This window comes from Coffea eugenioides, chromosome 5, assembly GCF_003713205.1.
Source record: "Coffea eugenioides isolate CCC68of chromosome 5, Ceug_1.0, whole genome shotgun sequence".
In the NCBI taxonomy this organism is placed as follows: domain Eukaryota; kingdom Viridiplantae; phylum Streptophyta; class Magnoliopsida; order Gentianales; family Rubiaceae; genus Coffea; species Coffea eugenioides.
This window is the reverse complement of record NC_040039.1, coordinates 2,376,084-2,399,741: the sequence shown is the minus strand read 5'-3', so window position 1 is coordinate 2,399,741 and position 23,658 is coordinate 2,376,084. Positions and strand designations below refer to the sequence as shown.

Here is a 23,658-nt window from a genome sequence, read left to right as displayed (position 1 = left end):
TCTTTGAAAATTATAGTAAATTTACCTATATATTAAGTTTCATGAGTTTCAAATATATTTTGTATCATTTACAATAGGGATTTATATGCACATTTTTATCAAAATTATTTTTAATTGGCAAATAGTATGTAAATTATTATAAAATGTCATTTTATAATAATCATAATTTTATAGATGAATGGTCTATAAACTGCTAAAATTGTCAATTTATAAATGAGTAAATCTTACTACTTTATGGCATATATCAGTCTGATCAACTAAAAAATATTACCTTAATTAAGTGTACGTTGGTTGTTGATTTGAAAGTTGCACCTCTGTCACTATTTCGTTATTACTACCACAAGTTTTTCTAATCAAAGTAAAACAAAATCAAATATCTATTCCTTTTTATATGTAGTATTTATGTTTAGTAAAAAATTAATAAACCATGATTACATTCATAATTTCTAATGAAATTAGTAACATTTTCTAAATAAATTGGAATAGTTTGTAAAATATGTTAATTTGTTACCAATATAATCAAAAGAAATTTGCACTCTTAAAAAGCAAATGGAAAGAAAGGACGATGGCATAAGTACAAATGTGGGCAACTATATACATATCACACCATGAGTTTAGGTTTGATTTGTTCAAAACATCGGTAATTTATTCGTTAGTAGATATAAAATGCATATTATTTTTCTACATATGGAAAATACAATTTCATATATACTAACCATTAATAGAATATGTAGTTTGAACACGATCAATTGAGCTCATATTTCATTTGTTTAGTTATCATTTATTTTGTTACTTATTAATTTCATGAAGTCATTTGAAGTGGAACAAATGAGCTCAATCATGGTATAGTTTTGTAATTTAATACGAGTTTTTTGTAGTGACTAATTTTAAATGTCATTGTAACAGTTGTCTTCACTAGCATGGTTAACTCACTAATTCTTTTATGGTGTCATGAATTTTCAGTTTCAATCCGAGACTGAACGTTTTAACATTGCAATGGAATTGGTCCTACACCCTAAGAATTTGTGGGGATTTTTTCTACAAGATCATTTGCAGAGAAGATGAACAATAAAAGTATTCATAGTTGGGAAAAATTATAATTTATCTTTGCTATTTCTAGCTGAATTCAGGCCTGAGAAAATGTATCCTCATTTGGCCGAAAAGTGTATCCCCAAGTTGTAGTTCAGTAATAAGCCATTACCTACGCTACATATGAGACTGAAAGACTGAAAATATACATTTTTTTTCAGTTATTTTTGGAGTATCAAGGACCAAGTAAATGATAACCTTCAGGATTAATAAATGAGTAGCTCGAAAACCAGAGGGTATTGAAGTTTGATTCTGCATTTCCATTTTAAACTGGAAAGGCTGAAGACTTTTTTTTTTTTAACAGGAAAATGCAACGTTGATATCAGTTATATTTTGAGCTTAAACAATCCATAGGGGCTTGAATCTTTCTAAATTGTACAGAAGGGACAATCCCTTCTAAAACCATCAAAGCCTGCATTAAAAATCATCAAAATATTCCATGGTCTGATTTGTCATTAATCCTTGTTGACAACTGCTGCCGCAAATTCTCGGTGTCAAGATTCCCCAGTTGCAATTGTTTGGTTCTCACGGCATTGTTGTGGACTCCACCTAGTGATTGTCCTTTCTTCAACGATGTAACTTTCTAAACATGATGGCAATGTTACATTCTCTCCACATTTATCAATATTAACAAGCAACAATGTCTTTGCAACACTGCCACAAAGTCAAGTGTGCAATGATAATCAGACCAAACCATCAAACGCCCATTTGTTTCTCCATTGTTATCAGACAAAACAATCACAGCATACTCTGAATGCAGCAAAGATGGATGATGCCGGTACGCGACAAAGTCCACACCATACTGTGATCCTGATCTAACCACCCAATTCTTCATCCGAAGATGAGAATAAGCTTTGAATAAATTCGTAAAATTTTCCTTTTTGGACATCATGTACATCCACAACTCTTCACTATCAATTTCACAATTATTTTCGTTGATGATTTTGATGCATTTTAGGACATAGAAGAGGTAAAAAGCTTCCTCCAGACCTAATTGGAACCACTGCTTATCCTTCTCAGCTGTGACTACCGGGCGGCCAAAACAAGCTCGATTAAGTAGATCAGTTTGTTTGGCATCTGCTTGGAAGAGTACGCTCTGACTTTTGAAGACTTAGGAAGCCTCCTTTGAACATATATTGATCACCAGTAATACAAAGCCACATGCTCTGACTTTTTCTGAAACCAGGATATATATATATATATATACACACACATATATATGCTTAAAAGCGTCCCATTAAGGCTTTCTTAACTACAACTTCACCAAAGAAGCATCTAGAACAGACACTGCATTTATTGGCCGAACACATTGTATCCCCATTCGACCAAAAGTGTATCCCGAAAGCTTATTACTATGGAATTCAGACCGAAAGTGTGGGAAAGTCTTATGGAATTCAGACCGAAAGTGTCTTCTTGTATGCATAATAGTTGAATTTCATCAGAAGATAATTTATCAAGCCGATCAACAATGGTTCTCCAACTTATACCACCACCATGCTTGGGCGATTTGTTAGATAACTGTACTAGCTCATCTACATGAACTGTCATTTCTTCCCTTTTCAGCATGATGCTAGAAGCTATCATGTCAAAAAAGCTATCATGTCAATGTTTGTGTTGGTGTATGTTTTCTGAGATTTTTACTTAAATTCGTTGTAGTACATATGAAATATTGCAACTTTGGACTCCTACGCAATCCATACTCAAGCTGATCATACCTAAAGATTGCAATCCTACGCAACCCATACCCAAAGATTACTGAAAGTTATCTCAAATTGCATCCCTGTTTCATATGTAAAAGTTTAAAATTAATAAACCACGGATTTAAATGATTTATTTAATAGTTTTATCATCTGATTTTTCTTTTAGTCTTGAAGAAATAGAAATTACCGAACAAATTTGTGCAGTCAACTTGTCCTCTTAAATTATGCATAAGATCGAACTTTTGTATGCCTAATGAAACACTACATAGTTAGAAGTTAAAAGGCTTGTTGCATTTGACAAATAAATTACTCTATTTGGGTCGGTGGATTTGAATTCAATAAAGCATTCAGTTGAATGGATTCGGTGGATTTGGAAGTTAAAAGGCTTGTTGCTCTGTGCTTTTAACCCCGTACAGGCATCAATCATATCATACAAATTTCTTTTTGACATTTCACCAAACTGCTTATATGCAATCCAGAATTAACTGCTTTTCCCACAAATGCTGACACCCTACTATGTTTCACATACAGGGTCTAAGTCATTTTCCATACATTTTTCAAGTTGACAATCAAATCAAATGAAAGATAAACAAATTAAAGCAATATAATGAAGTGATTTTCAAGAAACATGATAGTCTAACCTTTTGGCTGTTATTTTTTATCCGCTCTCTTGCTTGATACCACCACCCAGCCTTAATAAAATTCTCAACCTTTTTGTTGGGTCTGCATATATGCCCGATCGACCAGGAAGTAGAGATGGAAAATGTGGACTGAACAGAAAAATTTTGCAAGGAAAAAATTTCTATTCCATCATGTCCTGAGGTGAGAAAATAAAAAGAAGGCAACCAACTTTGGAGAGACAAAACTGTTTCAGAAATCGGTGATTTTTTACTTAAATATGGAAATTTTTTACTTTTAGTATTAGTAAGTTTAATTTAAATAAAAGTAAATTTTATCAAATAATAAGTAAGTTAAATTACTCAAAGTGTAAATTTGTATTTCTGACTAAAACTTATCTTTCAGGCATATACTTACTAGTTTTAATTAAAAACTTACTAAAGTTAATATTAATTAGTTTAATATAATATTTAAAAAGTCACTAAAAAACTTGATCTGTTACTAAAGATAATAGAAACCTATAATAGTAAGTTTCTCTAATATCGTTATCATAACTATAGGCACTGTAGCATTGTCCCATCCCATCACCCTCCTTTGCTTCATCAACCGTCAACTAGAGCCTCTAAAACCTCCCCCTTCTCTCTGTCCAGCCGACCCCAGATTCTTTTTATACCAAATGGCCAAAACCCAAAACCCTGATATCAATGGTCTTTTTTTAATCTCAACTCCCCGCTCCCCTTCAAACCCTTCGATTAACATTTGCCTGGATCATTCTTTAGCTCTTCTCGGATGAGAGCCAAGTGGAATGATCAAACGGAGCTCCAAATGAAAGGAAACCTCGTGGCAAAGGAGCTGAAAACAAAAAAATGTTTTGTATTTGCAGATGAAAAATGAGGAAGGGTTTTGATCGTATGCTTCTCAGGGTTCGTGAGCTTGGTTTCACCCTTTTCCCTTTTTTTTTTTTAATTTAGTTAAATAAACAATAAACTTTCGTAAAATCAAATCTGAAAGAAATAAAGCATATTTTTTGTAAACAATTTTCTTTTTCGACAAATCTTAATACTAAAAAGTCTTAAAATAAAATTAAACGACTAAATGAGCAACAATAAATATAGAAAAAATATAATAAAAAATAATAATAATAATCTAAAATACTATAAAATGCTAAAAAAAATGCCTGAAGCAAAAATCATGAGATTAGTAAATAAAAATAGATAATAAAAATAAGAATAAATTAAAAATTTTGGTGTCTACAATTTGCCCCTCTTTGTCTGAGTTTTGAAAAAAACTTGAGACAAAACAGTAAGAACCAAAATCTCACGTGTGATTTTTTGCCGCAAACGGCTTCGAATGACTGATGCTTTTGAAATGAGGATTGACCCCTTTACAAAAAATTTTGAAAATGGGACTGACCCGAACAAGAAATTTAAAACGAGACTGACCCAAACAAAAATTTAAACGGGACAGACCCGAACAGAAAATTAAAACGGGATTAACCCGAAGAGGAAATTTAAACGGGACTGATCCGAACAGGAAATTTAAAACCGGGAATGAGGAACATAATTTAAACGGGACTGACCCGAACAGGAAATTTAAACGGGACTGACCCGAACACACGAACCGAAAATTTAAAACGGGACTGACCCGAACAGAAAATTTAAACGGGACTGACCCGAACAAAAAATTTAAAACGGGACTGACCCGAACAGGAAATTTAAACGTGGGACTGACCCGAACGAGAATTTAATCATGGGACTGACCCGAACAAAAATTTAATCATGGGACTGGCCCGAACAAGAATTTAAACATAGGAATGCCGAAAGAAATTAATCATGGGACTGACCCGAACGAGAATTTAAACATGGGACTGACCGAACGAGAATTAATCATGAAATGCTCACTAGTGGGACTGACCCACGTTTAGTGGTAATGAAAATGAAATGCGCACTAGTGGGACTAGTGGCACCCAACACCCCGCTAGTGGCAGTGTAAAAAAATGCTCACTAGGTGGCTAACCCACGCTAGTAGCAGTGAAAAGAAATGCTCACCTAAGTGGGACTGACCCAACGGCTAGTGGCAGTGTAAAAGAAATGCTCACTAGTGGGACTGACCCAACGGCTAGAGAAATGCTCATGCGGCAGTGTAAATGAAATGCACACTAGTGGGACTGACCCACGGCTAGTGGCAGTGTAAATGAAATGCACACTAGTGGGTCAGACCCAACGGCTAACGGCAGTGTAAAAGAAATGCTCACTAGTGGGACTGACCCACGACTAGTGGCAGTGTAAAAGAAACGCGCACTAGTGGGACTGACCCATGGCTAGTGGCAGTGTAAATAAAATGCTAACTAGTGGGACTGACCCAACGGCTAGTGGTAATGAAAATGAAATGCGCACTAATGGGACTGACCCACAGTTAGTGACAGTGTAAATGAAATGCACACTAGTGGGACTGACCCAACGGCTAGTGGCAGTGTAAAATGAAATGCTCACTAGTGGAACTGACCCAACGGCTAGTGGTAGTGTAAATGAAATGCGCACTAGTGGGACTGATCCACGGCTAGTGGCAGTGTAAATGAAATGCACACTAGTGAGACTGACCCAACGGCTAGTGGCAATGTAAAATGAAATGCTGGTATGTATGCAGAAACTGTATAAGACTTACCTGGAAGATTATCCAAATATTTGCCCCAGTGTGATGTGTTGTCATTTTTATTCGAAACTTTCCTGAGCCTATCTTCACTTGGTCAGTGGGATAACACCCGAGCCTGCCTTGTGAACCGGTCAGTGGGATCAAACCCGAGCCTGCCGTAAGAATTGGTCAATGGGATTAAACCCGATCCTGCCATGATAATCTTTTGATTTTTGATTGATTTTTTTTTTCAGAATTTTTTTTATTTTTGGATTTTTGATGATTTCTGATTTTTGTTTTTTTATTTTTTTGATCGAGAGAATCTTTTCAAAAATAATTTGCCCTAGTGTAGGGCCCTTTTTCTACTTTCTTCTTTCTTCTCTTTTTCCCGGCATCGGCTTTCCACATTGCTAGGTGTTTCTTCATTAATTTCAACCATGAATACCTGCACAGGGGGCTTACCAAAATACAACATGCACTTAACTTCCTTATCTCATTTTTTAAAATTGATGCACCTACTACTTATGTAAAGAGCAGCATGATTCATTTAAAAAATATCTTACTTGACTCTTTGACAAAAATCCTCAAATGTACTACAAAAATTTGCCCCAGTGTGGGCCTATTTTGCAAAATCTCACAAATAAAAATTTGCCCCAGTGTGGGCCCATTCGATTGCAAAGATTTTGTTCGGATGACTCTACATTCATTTGAACAAAGTAAGAAACTATGTTTCCTAACATATAATGTGAAGAAAATTCAACGTCTTGCTTAAACACATACAGAAAATTTCATGATGCATTTCTCAAAATAATACCAAATTACAAAAGATTCCTTCCTCACTTTAGCATCAATGCTTAGGGTAAAGGGTCACCACATCCTGATAGCTCATCTTTCAGCACTAATTAAGTGGGTGTTATTTCTGCTTTTGAGGCGGCTAAGGACAATGAGAGGTCAGGATCTGTCTTATTCATGTGCCCAAATTGCATGTAACCCATTCACTATCACATCTTAGTGAAAGCAAATAGTTTGTCACCCTTATTTCTTAAGAAAACTTAGTCAACATATAAGTTTTCTAGGCTTGTAACATATGGGTAGAAATGACGGCTAAACATGTGAAAACTGGTTATGGCCTTATGATCCCGAATGATTGATGGATTCCTTAAAAACATAATCTTCACTTCGAGTTGTCATGAAGGATAAGTCAGCGATGGACTTTATGAGCTTGTAATGTGACTTGAAAACGATAGTTAAAGAAATAAGATTTTCAAGGACATTGCACTGAAGATCGCTCTTTTTCCAGAATTGCCCCTATTTTGAACTCGAAAATCCTGGACTTTATTTGACTTTTACCATCACTTAACGGTCACTTTCAGCATCGAATCTTTTTACATTTCCTTCGCATTTATTGTTCTTGCTTTCTCTCTCTTCTTTTTTTCAAAGGTGCCCCACGGGGTTTCACATGATGAACAGTGTCAATCTCACACCTAATCAATTCAGAAATACATCTAAAAAAAAAAATTTTGGCATCAGTAAATAAGTATCACCTGCCAATTAGAAAATTTCTTGACAGAGATATTACAAAGAACAGAAGTCAGGACTTTCGGCTTTTGTAATGGGGTCAGGTGGGGTGTTTAGAAAAGTTAAGGCTTGAAAGCGGATTTCAAAAGTGATTTAAATGATCTGAGATCGCATTGTTGTGCCAACCCTATTTTTAGGGTTAAATCAAAACCTGCCCCAGTTTATTCTCAACTGAGACTCTTTTCTCTTTCATTTTCTTCTCTCTCTTTTCTTTTTGGCCTTCTGCCATTCTTTTGAACTTTTCAAAATTTGCCCCAATTTATGTTTAACCGAGATTCTCTTTTCTTTCATTTTTTTCTTTTGTTACTTTATCACTTTTCAGCTCTTGAAACTTTTCTTTCCTTTACAACTCAAACTTGCCCCAGTGTGGGGTTTGCGATTCTCAGTGGTTGCCAAACGAAATATTTTATTCTGAAGGCTCGAAAGGGATAATTAGGGATAGAATGTTTGATTGGAAAAGAAGAGGGTCTGACTTTTTATTCTTTTCTTACAATAACTCTGAAAGGAAACTTTCATTAATGCGAAATTTCTTCCATGTATCTGAATTAATTGATTGAGGAAGACTCCTGTTCATCCATATCTGTGAAACATAAGTGATCCACCGGACAAAACTCTTCCTTTTTCTTTTCTCTTTCTTTTTTTCAAAATTGAATCCCAGATAGAATCAAATTTCCCCATTTGCAATTCCCTCTCTTCTTCTTGAATTTTAGCATTTTTGCCCCTTTTTTCTTCTTTTGAAAAATCCTCCAGTCTCCTTCCCCGGTGTGGGGTACGATCATAAGTGCTTTTGAAAAGAACCACCCATTTTAGCTCAAAGGAGAATGCAATGGATAAATAGTGTTTAGGTTGTAGAAACGATGGCCAAAGCATCATTCTTACCCCTCATGACAACCAAAATAACGAATTGTTCATTGAGAATCCATTCCTCTTTGATATTTGAAAATTTTTCCAATATAGGATAGTGATCATTAAGGCTCTTATTTGAAACGAAATTATTCTTTTAAAGGCTCAAATGGGAGAGCAAATGATAAAATCTGTATAGATAGAGAAACGAACACTTGAAGTATCATTCCAAATTTTCAAAACAAATAAGAATAATGTACATTTTTGCTTTCACTTAGATGTAGATTGAATTTGATTAGACACAGTGGGCATTTTCAAGCAAAGATTGCCCCAATTTACCATTTATCAATCAATGTGACTGATTTTATTTTGGAATTAATAGAAGTGGACAAAAATATGAATTGTACAGTGAAGGAGGAAAAGGTATCTCATTGGGTCTTCTGAGTGACCTCTTTTTAATTCTGAGCACTCTCATTGTATAGCTTGGATCACCAATCTAGTGTACGTAAGGATTTTAGAAAGCATACATTTGTGAATTTCAGGCTAGAGGTTGAAAAAATCTCAATTTAGTCTTATTTTCTTAAAATTCATCATGAAATCTCCAATGAGCAAAAAAAAGAATGAAATGTACATGAATATATACAAAACAACAATTGTCTAAATGAAAAACTTTATTGCTGGAAAAGTTTGAAACAAAATTTCTTGTTCAACCATAATACAAATGAGAAAAGAAAAATCTCTAAAGAGCTCCACATATATACTTTTTGTCTCCTTTTCTTTTAGAACAAAAATGTATTAACAAATCAAATAAACAGATTTTTCCTTTTGACAAACAATTATGAAGTCTCTTAGATGCTCTAGTCTAGCACTTCCAAATAGATCTTTCATGTTTTCATTGTAGGGCCTGCCCAAGAGTCAAGTAATACTTGTAATTTTTAAATTTTATTAGACAAAAATCGTTATTATTTGCATAAAAAGTATTTTTTACCTTATTGAAACCTCTTTTATAAAAGCAGGGGAGGGGGGAAAAATAAAAGAATAAAAAATACTTATAGTTAGTAAGAAAAATTGTAACATCAGTATGCATGTCCTATGGGGGAGCCCTTTTATGCCAAGGGTAAGCCTAGCATGAAAATACAATCCTCTAGGGTAGGCATTATACCATACCTGATGGATCCGATCAACTGATTGAGTGAAAATAATTTTGAAAAATTTGACCAATTGGAGTGAGAAGAGACATTTTCCCAACAAAATGAGGACAAAGTCCGAATTGATTGATTATTTTGATTAACACATAAAGTGATGTGTGAAAGAGCTTACTCTTGAAAGAATTACAAGGTCTCGAACTAGTTTATTCAGCGAACCCTAGATCGAAAACCTAAAAGAGAATAACAGGTCAAATGGATCGGATGAACTTGATAATTTATTCAAAATTGACTGGATCGCCCTAGAAATGGGCAAACTGGTCAGATGATTTATTCAAAATCGATCGGATTGTCCTAAAAATGAATAAATTGAATTGAGCTAATGATTTATTCAAAAATGGAGCTAATGATTTATTCAAAACTGAACTGGATTGTCTTAAAAATGAATGAATGGATTGATAAAATAGGTTGGATGAAATTGGTCAAATGGATTGAGAAAATGAATAATCGGTTCAAATGGATTGAAAGGAATGGATGGTTTATTCAAAAATCGACTGAATTGTTTACCCATTAGTCTATGAGCCATCTAAAATCAAGATTTGGCCTCAATATATTTATCGTCCTAATCAATGAGAAATTATTTGTGAATCTCTTCAAATTAACGTCCTTTACGCAAGGGATTTTTACCAACTATATTAAAATGACCAAAAGATGATTAATAAATGCTCATATTCTAATGTACAAAAATTGCTTTGCCATCTGTGAAAAGATCGGATCCTACCTTATCTCGTGCACTACCCCTTTGGACGGTACAAATAATATAAACGTGCAAGTCTCGTTGGATTATATATCCGAGACACAAGGTGGCTTATTCCTATCATGGGATCCCCTAAATGGCTTTCCCTCTATGGCTCATGCATGATGCCAATTTATCAAAGCGAATAAATATGCAATACGCAAATGAAATGTGACTTGAAGGAACCCCTTTTTATATGAAATGTATTCATACTGCGAGTGTGAAGCGTTGAATTTAAACGTGTTACATCAAATAGGGTAGGCTCCTAGAGAGTACCATGCCAGGACTCTTATTTCCTAGGGCTTATGAATGCAATGGAGACAAAACCAAAAAGAGTTAGTTCAATCAGACAAATACACATAACACATTTGTAGCAAGGCAATACAAAGACATAAAGCAATAAATGAATAGAGGGGTTGGATCCCTCCCCCCGTGAATAGTGTCCTTAATAGGGTAAGGCAGACTCTATCCTAGGTAAACTATCATGGATGCATGAGGCTGGGCTCACTAATACATCTAGACTCGACAGGTTTTAGGTCCTCGAGCCTTCAGACTTGGAAGCCAAGGGTCATCAATCCCAAGGTTCTTTGTCGATGGCTCGAGCGATTCCCCAGACACTGCTAGGCACACGTCGTGTCACGGCTACATGTCTGAGTGAATCTATAATAAATCCCCAATTTTCGACTAAAAGTTGAAAGCTATCAACCCAAAGCTTAAAATGGAAGATTGAGTAACCCCTCGGACCATGCTACGCACACGTCGTGTCGCGATCACAAATCCAAGTGGGTCGCCTAATCCTAATAGGGAAGAGTGGCGTGACAAGCCACTAAAAGAAAAATAAACAAGGGATAAAATAAAGCGTATGCACGTATGCTAGTGCTCCGTTTGGAGGGGAGGGATCGAGAACCAATGCGAGGCTCTAGGGTAATATCCCCCTACCCAAATGCAATGCAAAACGCGGGATAATATAAATGTACCATCCATCCATCAAATCAATCGTACGTAAATGGGTGAGGGAGTGAGTTGATACGCGCGAAATGCAAAAATCCTAAAAAAAGAAAAAAAATGCAACTCTAAACATCCAAATGTGATACATGAAAAGGGTAGAAAATGAAAAGAATAACTAAATCAAGTGCTCGGACCAACTTAGGAAGTCCCCAGTGGAGTCGCCAAGCTGTCGCGCTCCATTTTTAATAATAAAAATAAGAATGAGTGAAGTATGGTTTGAAAATTGGTGATGTGTGTGAAAAAGAAAAAGGCCGTGGGACTTTGAAATGCGACGGTTTGGCCAAAATAGTAATCTAAAAAGGTTTTGGTAAAATATAGGAGTCGCCACTTGGTATTGAGTTAGGGTGTACCAAGTCACCCAAAAAATGTGGATTTAAATGTAAAACCTTTTTAGATTGACTCCAAAATCTACGACACATCAGAGAAAATGGTTCGGGGGTCGCGGTTGAAGAGAGGGAAGGCAAAGACAATGTCTAAGGCACCCTCTCAACTTAACCTAAGCTAGTTGCATGATTTAGTCATGATTTTCCTAATTTCTAATCAAAAAATGTATCGCATTTGGATGTAACTAATATGAATGCAATCCTAAACCTAATGAGGAATCGAAAGGGACCAATATCTCTTAGAGGCTCGATCGGACTAAATCACATGAGTTGTGATAGCCAAGGATAAGCCCTCCAAGAGGTCACGAGTAATGCTAATGACGAAAAAATGAATGGAATGAATGTATGCAATGTAAAAAATGAGCTTGTGTGAAGTGAAAAAAAAAATAATAAAAATAATAGTGTGTAAGTGGGAGTGTGCAAATGGGGGTGCAAGGTGTGGTATGTAAAGTGATCGTGTGATGTGTATGTGTGCTCAGTGGTAGTATATAAAGTGCAAGCGGTAGAGTGAGAATGTGTAAAATAAGAGTCGTGTGAAGTGAAAAATGTAGGAAAAGGGATAGAATATGAAGTGAGAGTGCAAAATGATAGTGGATAAATGAAATGCATGAACCCTAGAGGAATGCGAGCAAGATGGGTACGGGGAGACCCTAAATCGTGACTTTTGCTTTTCCTTTTGGTTAGAAAAAGAATGAGTGTGCTAAGGCTATGTGTAGCCAAACTCGTCCATCCCCCTTACCAAAAGAGTAACTCCCTAACCTAATCAGGCAAATGACCCTAATGACTAGAGTGAAATGCAAAATCCTAAAGATCATGTTTCAAATGCGGGAAAAGGGAGAAGGTTCATGCAAAAAAAATGTAAAAAATACTAAAAGGAAAAATGAATGGAAATGTAGTGAAGGCATGCAAGTATGTACTAGCGAGGGAGTGACCCTATTGGGTCTAGCATTGGACTAACCCTTTACTAACGCTCTTCACAAGCATTGGACTTGTGAGCTCGAGGGGAAGACCATGACTAGCATTGGACTAGCTACGGCAACGTACATTCCATCCATATAATCAGATATAATACTAAAGCAAATAGCCATGCAAAGCACATAGTTTCACATAGCACGTAGCACATAAGCATGCTTATCTAGATGCAAAAGCTTAGGGAAAGCAATTAAACACATAGGCATATAGGCACACATAGCACATAAGCCCTATCTATTACAAAAGGGGAGGCCCTACTACCATCTAAAAGGGGAATGTGAAATAAAATGAAGCAAAGCAAGCCTAACAGTTACAACTTGGCATTTAAATGCCTTTCAAATAATTACATTAGAATAAGCGCATAAATTAAAGTAAAAATAAATAACTAAAGAAATAAATGAATGAAAATAAAATAAAACATTCAGAATCATGCAATTACACACATAAAACACATAAGTGCACATAGGGTCAAATAAAGTGAGAAATAAGGGATAGAGTGTACCTCCCTTGAATTGGGACTCTAATGGGGTGAAATTACTTATTTACCCTCCAAAAACAAAGAAAAGGTCAAGGCATCACTTTAATTAATAAAATAATCACATGAAATAAAAATAAACATGAAATTGAATCACTCAAAGCATTCAAATAAACTAAACAACTCATATTCATCAAATTTGAAAAAAACAATGACCCGATTGAAACAATTAAAGAAGTTAAAGGGGCCAATTTGATTGATTTTTCCAATTGTTCGGGCTATAGGAGCATAGGTAGAAGCTAAGGGGAGCAAAGCGTAATTTTGGTAACATGTTCATGCATGCATCGAAGAGCAACATTCTGCATTTTTCGGCCATTACGGGAACTTGATTTCCAGCAAACATTCGAGCCTAATCTATGTGCCTTTGGACCAACAACACACAAAATCAATACCAGCGATTCAACTTCCTCTTTCTAACACAAGATCACATAGCAAATTAGGTGACAAACCCATTTGGTGGGCTGTTGCGGGAAAGAACACAGCAAGTCATAAGAATGAACGCAGCTTTTTATTTTACTTCAGCTTGGATGTGTTTGTGCGCAAGAAACTCAAAACAAACTCTATTGGACAACCAAACCCAAGTGATAGGACTTATCCCATCGTCATTAACATGATCATCTATCCTAGAAGATCCAATCAAATCAACTAGACCAGAAATGCAGCAAAGAAATGAGTGAAACTTGCGGTAAAGTCAATTATGCACACGATTGAATCGTTCCATTGAGGTAGATAAATGAAACTAGACTATGAACCCAAAGACATGCAACTTCAGTTTGGTTCAAGCACAGCAAAAATGCAGGAGGAATAAAACAGGGAGCGTCAAAGCTACAAGTTCTTTCCTAGCTTCTGGTTTACCGAAACCTTTTGCAAAGAAAAATCACCCTCCAAACACAGCAAACTTACTCATTATCAAACATTGGACCCAAAAATGAAAAGAAAAGTTGCGGCAACAAAACCGACAACTTCAAGCTTATTGCAGCAAACATTATATACAAAGCTTTGCCCAAGGAAATCTAAACCCCAGCAAGAAGGATTATCCAACACTCTAAGGGTGAATTCTTATTTTGTGATGAAAAAAAAAAAGATTTCTACAACGAGGGCGGTTTTTGGATTTGTTTCTACAAAGGGGGTCTTCGCATTCTCAGAATGCGAGCTCACCGAGCTCGCATTTTGCGAATGCGAGGTCGATTCGAGCTCGCATTCTGAGAATGCGAGCTCTGTGACCTCGCATTCTAAGAATGCGAGCTGTATGACCTCGCATTCTCAGAATGCGAGCTCACCTCGCATTCACAAGCTCCCCTACAACCGCCAAGACCCCATTTCGAAAAAAAAAAAGACCCAACAAAGAATAGCTGGTTGAATAGCTGTGGAACAGCAAAACAAAGAATTAGGAAGCGAATTTTGCTTAGCAAAACAAAGAAAACAGACAGACCTGGTTTCTGCACATCGAAGCATCGAAAGACCGGAGCAGACCGGAGCATCGAAAGACTGGTTTCGCGTTTGCCGCTTCCCAAAATTTGACCGCATTGCCGTCCCATTGCAACTGTCAAACAGCATAAAGGTTAGGCTTTTGCACTTGCAATGCCTCACGTATAGCTTTTTAAGTTTAATTAATAGTTGAATACTATCATCCAAGGGCAGGTTCAGATTTGTTGTGCAATTTGGGTGTAAATGTGATGTGGGTTGTGCTTATTTTTGCAATTTTTGTGGTGGATTTGAGGAAATACGTTATCTTTTTCGATGACTGGCAATTTTTCCATTTCCAATTAGTTGCAGTTTATTTGCAGATTTCTGCAATTATTGCAGAAAAAGCAAGATCCGAGCTCGGATACGACTAAAGTCAGAAAGATCCGACCTCGGATCATAAGGATCCGTGGTCGGATTTATAGTTGTTTACTCAGATCCGAGGTCTCGTCTGATCATCCGTTGAGAAGGATCCGAACCCTGTTGGATCCGAGGGCTTCAATAAATTATCCGAGCTCGGATCCGTCCATTTCATAATAATAAATGCGAGCTATTGTTTTATTTTTTTGGTTAAAATTTTTTGTGGATTTCAGCGTGCGAAAATTCGAGCTCTGTGAGTTCGCATTTGCTGAAGGCGAAGACCCTTTGGACGTAATCCCATGCTCAAAATGCCCCATTTGTAGAATTCTTTTAAAATTCATCCGAATTTTTTTTTAAAATCTATTTATCGACCCTATTACTTTTGGTCGAAACACTATGTACATTGGATATTGTATGTTTTGCAATTGGAGCTTTGGGACTTTATTGACATTATGTAGTTTATAGATTGGAGCTTTTGAATTTCATGGATATTTGGATTGTTTGACAGGGAGTTTGAGGCTATTTATAGGGGAGATTATGTCGAAATTTTTGTAGATCTTTCTTTGTGAGGGTAACTCACTATTAGGTTATTTGAAAAAATAACATTAATTTTGTAAGATTCATAGCTAGAATATCACATCATTGTGAATGTGGATCTTTTTATGAGGTGTGAATGTGGAGCCCAAATATATATAACTTCTAAATACATTTCTTACGCCTGTACTTTGAAAATTATAGGGTCTCTTGACAATATGTAGTGTGGCAAATGTGATTACTACTTAATCGGCTTCCCTTTTCGGATTGGTTGGCAGGGAGTTTTAGTGTAATTTTAGGGGAGACTCTGTCCAAATTTTCTAAAGATTGCGTTCGAGTTTTAGGCTATTGCTATCGTTATTTATAGCATATTTCATACCTGTTTTAAATTTTTTCATAAACATATGGATCGAAATTAGTCTATATAATAGTTCCAATTTCGACCTATAGTCCATCCTCTCTTTCATTTGTTTGGACGCTTGGACTTCTAATTCTAATATATTGTCCCCAAAATAGGGATTCATTTTACAAACATGTCTGTAGAAAGACCTCTGCGGGTAAACCTATACTGGGGAGGACAAATACATTACGAAGGTGACTTTGTTTGTTATATGCCTCGTACTTCCAACCGGACATTAACTTTGAGGCATAGAATTGGATACGGGGAGTTGGTTGACAGGATTTACCACTATATTGGGGTCGATAAAGGGATGTTCAAGCTGAAATTGTTTCTTCGTCAACCGTTGGAGAGTTCCAAATATACTGTTTCCGCAGTGGTGGATGATGAAACTCTTGATGTAATGTACGATCTTTGGATCGAAAGAGTTTCATACATGGCGGAGATTTATATCGAGAAGGAAGAAATCGTCCAAATGCCTGTAGTTAATAGCGTATTCACTGGAGCAATAGGTACTGTTGGTCCAATGATGTCGCTGGTTCATGCATTCATGGATCCAACAAAGTTGCACTTCGGTTCTAGTGTAGTCGTTCCAGAGACTTCATCAGCATGTCATTATATGCATGGTGATCGATCTATGGATTCATTAGAACCAAGGCTCACATCAGGGTCCATGGGTGCCCAGGAATATTTTCATGGCCTGGATTCGATTCCAAGTTTTGGAGATCCAGGTCCATCATGCCATATTTCTCCAATTGGGATCGAGTCTAACCCTGGGCAAGGTTGTCGCAGTTCAGCTGAAAATGATGTATATGCTAGTATACACGATGGGCTCCTTGGCTCTCTTGAAGATGATGTGGAAGAAGATGACCCGGAAGATGACCCGGAAGTTGATGCGGAAGAGGTTGAAGAGTCGGAGTCGCAAGATGTGTCTGGTAGTGATTCGGATGATGAGCATGAAGGTGGGGGTTTAAGAGTAAACCTCGATATGGACCACTTGGACAGACGCAATAGCACAGCTGGCAGCTCTGCATATGTGCCAAGAGGAATGACATTTTTCTCCGATCTTGGGAACATAGATCATGATGATATGGAAGAGGAGGATGGATTGGAGCGTATTGTAACATTCAGTGAGGAGAATAATAATATACGTCTTCATATGAGATTTGAGAGTAAGCAGCAGCTCAGCCGAGCAGTTAGGATGTGGTCCATCAATCACAATAGGGAGTTCAGAGTTATTGAGAGTAAGAGTAACACGTGGTTTGCTAAGTGCAAGTCATCAATTGATCGACATCCTTCCACTTCAACCGCGCCATCGTATCCACCATGCGAATGGTGTGTTAGAGCCGTAAAGAAAAAGACTCATGGAATGTGGCAAATTACAAAGTGGGTGAATGACCATAACTGCTTGGGCGACATGATTAGAAATAACAATACAAGCCTGACTGCTTCCGTTATTTCAAGGTACATCCTCCGTAGCATTGAAGATGACCCTGGATTAAAGGTCAAGAACATACTAAGTTCCGTTAAAGAAAACTTGAAGGTTGATGTGTCTTACAAAAAAGCCTGGTACGCGAGACGTAAAGCAATTGAGCTTGTGTTTGGATCTTGGGAAGCGAATTTTGCCGAACTACCACAGTATCTCGATGCACTGGTGCAATCCAATCCAGGCACCGTGGTGGAGTGGTCGCATCATTCGGATAGTTCGGATCGAGTTAAGACCTTTAAGTATGTATTCTGGGCTTTTGGACCGGCTATTGAAGCATTCCACATGTGCAGGCCGGTTATATGCGTTGATGGCACTCATTTGCGTGGCGAATACAAGGGCAAACTCCTTGTTGCAGTCACGCAAGATGCGAACAACCACATTCTGCCACTTGCTTATGCCATAGTTGATGAGGAGACGATTTCCAGTTGGTCGTGGTTTATGGAACAATTAAGATATAATGTGGCACTTGATCGACATCCTATATGTGTCATTTCCGATCGCCACAATGGTATCATCTATACTATGACACACTTTGACTATTGGGCGGAACCTTTAGCCTACCATAGATTTTGCCTGCGACATGTTAGGAGCAATTTGATGACACACTTCAAAGGTTTACACCTTCGTAAGTTGTGTTGGGCAATGGGAAGGGCAAGACAATTGCGCAAGTGGCGGATGTTCAGAAGAGAACTACGGAGCATGTTCCCAGATGCTTGGAATTATCTGTCAGCCATTAGTCCAGAAAAGTGGTGTCTATCTCACGACGATGGCCGTCGGTGGGGTATTCTAACTACCAACATATCCGAAAGCTATAATAATGTCTTGCGCGGGGCACGGCATTTGCCAATTCGTGCATGCATTGACATGACATTTCATCGGACAGTTGCGTTATTCAAGACGAGAAGGGAAGATGCTTCACATTGTCGCAATCCTTTTCCCCCAAGGATATGGCGGCGTTTTAAATATGCTGAGCGGAAGGCAGGCACCCACAGAGTCATTGAGTTCGATGGCCCATCGGGCGTATATAAGGTTATCACAGGGCGGCGCGTCGATGGTAAAGGAGGCAATACGCAAACCATCAGGTTTTTTGATAAGACATGCTCTTGTGGAAAGTGGCAGATATACAGACTTCCTTGTTCACACGCTTTGGCGGTGTGCAGGAATAGAGGTGACAATCCGGGATTGCTTGTGGACCAGCAGTTTACTAAAACAAGGTGGGCGGTCCAGTATTCAGGCATGTTTAACCCATTGCCGCATCAAGATACTTGGCTCTATCCTGGGTGGGCCCTGCAGGCAGACAAGAGCAAATTTATTACACGCCGGGCAGGGCGGGTGCGAGCTAGCAGAATTCGGAATGAGATGGATGAAAGGGATCCAGACGAACCAAGAAGATGTCGAAATTGTCATCAGACGGGTCACAATAGGAGAAATTGTCCGAATTATAGGCCTTGATTTTATCGACTCCCTAGATATTTTTGTTTCATGTTAGTTCAACTTTTTGAACGTGGGATTTATAGTCTAGTTCATTTGTGTTCGATGCTGGATTTATTCTAAATAACTACATTGCTGACTTGAATTTATCATTTGTCAAATGCGCTACTCGTTCAATGCTTTGATAAGTATAGAATTTCCTGTTTACACCTACAGCCCCAAAGTTCTCACTCGATGTATCTTAGTTCTTTGGTCAAATTTTGCTACAAAATAAAACATTCAGTTCGCGATTTATTGGTCAAAACTGGATACTGCCCACTTTTAGGGTTTTACTTATGCATGACTCACCGTCTTTAATTGATGTAGATATTTGCATCCGGAATATGGCCGACACTCCTATCCCTGCAGGTCTACATCCAGGACCATACGTGCACGACATTATTTCGGGGGGAACTGCACACCGGGCGCATTCAATTTTCCACGGACATATTGAGGGCAATCAGTTAGATGTCAGACGGTGTCACAGAGGATTTTGGTCGCATACGCCTATTCCTGATCGGGTTTTGCGTTATATTGCCTTGGCTGGATTTGAGGGCGTGCTTGAGAGTGGATATCAGATGGTTGATCATTCTTTGATCACATCTTTAGTCGAGAGATGGCGGCCCGAGACGCATACATTCCACCTACCGGTTGGAGAGGCTACCGTGACATTACAGGATGTAGAGGTGTTGTGGGGGTTGAACATCGATGGTCCACCGGTTATAGGGGTAGACACATACCGCAGCATTCAGGAGTGGGGAGCCATTTGTGAGGAGCTCCTTGGATTTTCGCCAGCAGTTGGATACTTTGATGGACAGAGGCTAAAGTTGGGATGTTTAGCAAGAGTGTTGGATACAGAGTTGCCACCCGATGCTTCAGATGGGGAATGTAGGCAGCGTGCGCGCATTTACCTCTTACTGATATTAGGTGGACACTTATTGTCCGATAAGTCCGGCAACAAAGTTCCTTTGTTGTATCTTCCATTACTGCGGGACTTGGAAACTGTTGGGCAATATAGTTGGGGTAGTGCGTGTTTGGCGACTCTCTATCGGTCACTTTGTGATGCCACGCATCCTGCCAAATCGGCTATTGCCGGTCCATTAGTTTTACTACAGGTACATTGCACTCAATAGGGACATTTATCACCGGACTTTTTCATTTTTCCATTTTGCACTTTTAACATTGATTCTAATTTTGTAACAGCTATGGATTTGGGAACATATACCAACCATGCGTCCGGACCGAATCGCGCCGTTGGAGCATTACCCTGGTCCATATGGAGCTAGGTGAGTCGTTTCGCCCTTATTTCGGGGGTTTTCGTGACCTTTGATATCGACACCAACATATAATTTGTTCTAAACATGTACCGTACTTTTTAATTTTTTAGGTGGAACAATGATTTGGACGTACACAGAGTTGTTAGGCATGTTGTGCCCGCATTCCGAGATCAGTTAGCAGGCCTGCGGCCTGAAGAGGTATTGACTAGCATATGATGTGTTTGATGTGTTTTGCTAGAGTGGGTATTGTACTTTTGCTATATTACATGTGCGTGGGATCATCCAAGAATTCATAAATCGGTTTTCATCCGAACTCTGCCGGATCCGAACTCATTCAGTTTCGATCCGTGCTCGGCTCGGTTCCTTTTATTAGTTCTTAATACAAAAAAAAGATTTGGATTTTTCATGTTATATTTTTTTCCAGTTCGTATGGCAGCCATATTCGGCGGACGTTCTCGCTTCTCTTCCTGCGTATTGTACTGCAGGTCAGGACATTTGGAGGTCCGAAACGTATCTTATTTGCTGGGATGTAGTTGAGCCGCACCTCCCTCATCGAGTTATGCGGCAGTTTGGGTTTCATCAGTCCCTGCCTGATATGAGGTTGACGGATAATCAGGCAGCTCTACATTGTCTAGATCGTCGTGGTAGGGCGAATCAAGACTGGAGCACCACACATAGACAATATATTGATATTTGGAATGATCGACGTGTGCATATACAAGATGGCACAGTAATTGAAGATACTACATATCCATCGGATGAGTATGTTCAGTGGTATCGGGAGCGCACGGTGATTTATATTTCAAACCCGAGTCGATTTCCCGCTTTCCCTGAGGGCTTCCGGGGTGATAGCGCTAGGGCCCAATATCTTGTATAGTTTATTTCCAACCCACTTTTTAACAAGCACAAATACTTTTATAGACCTTTTAAACTATTTTGAGATTCTGTATGTCCTTCTAATTCGGTCCATTGGTTTTGCAGAGCGATGCCATGTCTCGCATGTATTTCATGGCACAGGACTCTCTTGGCGTTAGTGATGAACAACACAGCGGATATTTTCAAGAGTTGAGGGACTTTGCATCCACATCTTTGCATCATGTAGGAGAGTCCCGCCGACTTGCATTTCGTCCTCCACACGTACCACATGAGATTCCACTATACCCTGATCCATGTCGTGTTCAGCGAGCTCCTAGAAATACCCACGGAAGTCAGCATGGCGGTGGGCGACGTCGTAGATTCCGATCACCAGAGCCCACCATGCAAACTGCATTCCATGGAGGTTCGATGGCAACTGAAGACCAAGCTGGCGCATCTGCTTTTGTCACACCTCAGACCGATGTCATGCATGACGGAGGTGGATCGATTGGCCATTATCACAGGTCCCCTGTGACTTACACAGAGTTTACGCCCGATAGGGATTCACATCGCGATGTTTCTGAGCAATTTGAAGGAGGTGAAGGCACAAGCACTGAAATTCAAGATAATACACTGTTGACACAACGGACTCTTGGCCATACAGTAGTGCCAAACCAGCCACGTCGAAGCCAAAGAATACCCAAACCAACAACATGTGGTACTCATGGGAAACTTGGGCAGCATTGATTCCATTACTCGTATTGTTATTGTATAACTAACCTAACTTATGGATTACACAATTTTGTTTGTGACATTTTGTATATATTCTAAAATGACGGATAATATGAGTATGAATGTTGCGATCGCGCGTATCTTAGTTCTCACTTTATATGAGTACAAAAAAAGTAGGTTATATGAGTATTCTTATGCATTATACGAGTGTACACCTATATTTTATACACGGTAAATTAGTTACATGTCGGAACTTCCATCTTGAAGGTGCAATTGAAGAACACGTGGTTTAAGGGAGTTTTTCTTCCTAAATTGTCTTTTAAGTGCTTGAAATTCTCATGCATATACATGCATTGTGCATTTCAAGTGAGTGTTGGTGATATCATGGTTATAAAAGCTCAAGTTTAGTCATTTCATATGTATTTAAGGCCAAAATATGCCCTTTTAGTGTAAAAGTGCAAAAAAGACCAAAGAACCTCACCCCTCGAATTATAATGTAAATGTGTTTGTTGTGTTTTGAGATCTCGGATATAGTGGTTATGGTAAATTACATGTGCGTACGAGATTAGAATTGATAAAATCTTTGTCAAATGTGTGAATTGGAATTGGCCGAAAAAGGGGAAAAAGGTTTGGAAAATTGCAGTTTCTGCAATTGTTGCAGAGAAACACTGATCCGAGCTCGGATCCTAGGAAGCCCAGAAAGATCAGACCGCGGATCTATGGATCCGACCTCGGATCGATAGATAACCAGATACATCCGAGGCCTCGCCTGTGTTTCTGTTGAGACTGATCCGAGGCCTTTAGGATCCGAGGCCTTCATGAACCCATCCGTCCTCGGATCGGTTCGCGGATATAGCAGAAACGAGGCTTCGTTTCTGCACTTTTACCCCATCCGAGCTCGGATCTAGTTCAAGCGAAATACATCCGAGGGTTCGTCTGTCTTTCTGTTGAAACTGATCCGAGCCCTGTAGGATCCGAGACCTTACTGAACCGATCCGAGCGCGGATCGGTTCAGGGATATAGCAGAAACGAGGCTTCGTTTCTGCTATTTTTTAAAAAATTGTTCCCTCTTCTCACCGAAACCCTACCCCTTTCTTCCAATCTTCCATTTTAACCATCAATTATCCAATCTTCCATCATAAAAACCTCCAAAAACCTCTTCTGATCAGTAACCCCCATCTATTTTACCAACAAACAACATCAAACAAGGGTTTTCATCTTCAAAACCTAATTTCGGGCCGCAGCTGATATCCTCAAATTGGGGGGTATTTTGGCTTGTTTGTCTGTCAAATTTTACACCATTTTCATCCTCCATTATCAATCTACACATTTGAGGTAACAATTTGCTCTTACCAACAACATTTTATAATTTATTACATTGCAAATTTTATAGTTTTTGGGAATATTATGATAAATGCATGTTTGCTGGGATTTCTTGATATAATTGTGCCACATTGTGCTTAAAGAGATTGTTACAGCTATTTTCATGCTTATTTTTTTCAAAACTATGGTTTTGATGATATTTTTAAGAGTTTTTCTAAATTTTTGGGCATGAGCATTTTATTTATTTAGACTTGTGAATGTTGGTTTTAATTGAATGAATGAATTTGATGCTGAATGAATGAAGCACGACATTATATTATGTGCGAAGTAGGAATTGTGAATCAATGAATTATGATTATATTATGAAACAATTATGAATTGTGAATGAATGAATAAGAATGTATATTGGCATATACATTCTGCAAATGATGGTTAAGATTGAAAAGATTGATTTGTTTG

The 23,658-nt window shown here is 38.2% G+C and overlaps 1 pseudogene; it reads right to left on the bottom strand.

Moving 5' to 3' along the window:
- Positions 1–1,282: 1,282 nt before the first annotated feature.
- Positions 1,283–14,825, bottom strand: LOC113770320 (annotated as a pseudogene).
- Positions 14,826–23,658: the final 8,833 nt, after the last annotated feature.